This window comes from Gossypium arboreum, chromosome 4, assembly GCF_025698485.1.
Source record: "Gossypium arboreum isolate Shixiya-1 chromosome 4, ASM2569848v2, whole genome shotgun sequence".
Lineage (NCBI taxonomy): Eukaryota > Viridiplantae > Streptophyta > Magnoliopsida > Malvales > Malvaceae > Gossypium > Gossypium arboreum.
Window position 1 is genome coordinate 85,342,425 of NC_069073.1, and position 2,150 is coordinate 85,344,574.

The 2,150-nt window shown below is 36.2% G+C and overlaps 1 non-coding gene across 1 annotated transcript; it reads left to right on the plus strand.

Annotated features, from left to right (window-relative positions):
- The first annotated feature begins 1,282 nt into the window (after positions 1-1,282).
- Positions 1,283-1,388, plus strand: LOC128292534 (small nucleolar RNA R71). Its single transcript, XR_008282519.1, has one exon. It is a non-coding gene; the product is annotated as a small nucleolar RNA R71 (small nucleolar RNA).
- Positions 1,389-2,150: the final 762 nt, after the last annotated feature.

Sequence of the window (2,150 nt, forward strand, 5' to 3'; positions counted from 1 at the left end):
TCTAGGATATTTAACAGATCTATCAGCGAATTGAATACTCATCCTAGTGGGTTTAGGTTCCCCAAGAACAAGTTGTTTAAACATTTTATATGGCATCAAATTAATGCTAGTGCCTAAATTAGTTAGTGCTTTATCAACATTCAAACTACCAATTAAGCAGGGAATAGTAAAACTTCCAAGGTCTTTCAGTTTGGTTGGTAGTTTGTTTTGGAGTATGGCTGAGCACTCCTCATTAAGTTCCACTGTAGATAAGTCTTCAAACTTCCTTTTGTTTGTTAGAAGCTCCTTTAAGAATTTTGCATATCTAGGCATCTACGATATAGGTTCAACAAAAGGTAAGTTAATATGTAGTTGTTTAAAAAGTTCAAGAAATTTACTGAATTTTGCATCCATGCGGTCTTTCTTCAACTTTGTTGGGTATGGGATTGGTGGTTTATATTCTTTTGGCATTAAGTTGTCATTGTTTTCGGGTTCGACCTCCTTTCTGTTAGCTTCTTGTGGTGGCTTCTTTTCATATTCAACTAACACTTTCTCTCTCCTTAGTGTAACTGCTTTCACGTGCTATTTTGGGTTGGGTTCAGTGTTACTAGGTAGACTTCCTGGTGGTCTTTCAGATATCAATTTAGCGAGCTAGCCTATCTGAGTTTTGAGCCCTTGGATCAACGCTTGTTGATTTTTAAGTGCTGTCTCGGTATTCTAAAAATGAGTTTCTGACACTGAGATGAATTTTGTTAGCATCTTCTCAAGGTTTGACTTTTTCTCTTGTTGGTAGGGTGGTTGTTGGAAGCTCGGAAGTGGTGGTCTCTGATTCGCTTGGCCTCCCCATGAGAAATTTGGGTGGTTCCTCCAACCTGCACTGCAAGTATTACTATAAGGATTATTTTGAGATTGAGGATTATTACCCATGTAATTTAACTACTTGTTCTCCATGTTGTGGCCATAGGGTGGGTATTCTAAATTGCTTGATACACCTCCACTTGCTTCACATTGCATTACTGGGTGAACCTGCGAAGAACTAAAAAATCCATCAATTTTCTTATTCAAGAGTTTTACCTGATTAGAGAGCATGGTGACCAAATCGATGTTATAAACGCTGGTTGTTTTCATTGGCTTTGTCCTCATGACCTGCCACTGATAGTTATTTAGTGACATCTCATCTATAAATTCATAGGCATCTTTAGGTGTCTTATTATTGATGGTTCCGCCAGCAATTGCGTCAACCATTTGTCGTGTCGAAGGATTCATTCCATTATTAAAGGTTTGAAACTGTAGCCAGAGTGGTAACCCATGGTAAGGGCATCTTCTCAAGAGGTCTTTGTATCTCTCCCATGCATCGTAAAGTGTTTCTAAATCCATCTGCACAAAAGAAGAGATATCATTACGTCATTTAGCCGTTTTAGCAGGTGAAAATATTTTAATAAAAACTTTTCGGTCATTTGTTCCCAAGTAGTGATTGACCCCCATGGTAACGAATTCAACCACTGTTTAGCTTTAATTCTCAATGAAAAAGGGAATAATAGAAGGCGATTGGCATCATCAGAAACACCATTAATTTTAAATTTATCACATAGTTCTAAAAAGTTTGCCAAGTGAGTGTTGCGATCTTTGTCGTACAAACCATGAAGCTGAACAAATTACTGTATCATTTGAATTGTGTTCCTAATATCCTAACTCCCCAGCAACGGTGCCAAAAACTTGATACATGATATTATTGACAAGTTTTAAAGATTTATGAATGAATCGTTCTTGAGACTAACTTATTATCACAATTAAGGAAAGTGTACCTATCGAACTGTAGTATAGTTCATCAAGACAGGATTGTCGAACCCAAAGGAACCACGAGTACTAGTATTTACTTCCTTTTTATTAACTAGCCTAAAAAGTAAGAGGTTTGGTTATCTAAACCAATTACTAAACTAAGAATGCACAGAAAGAAAATTTGGTAAAATACTTTTGGGAAAATTTGATTGATTAAGAAAATACCTAAGGAAAAATCCACCTAGACTTCACTTATTATTCGACTCTGAATCAGATGATTTATTCATTTGACTTGATCCGTAGAAATCCCTAAGTTATATTATTATCTCTCTCGAGACTAGTAACATCTAACCCTAGGTTGAATAATTGAAATCTCTTTCTAATTAATACCG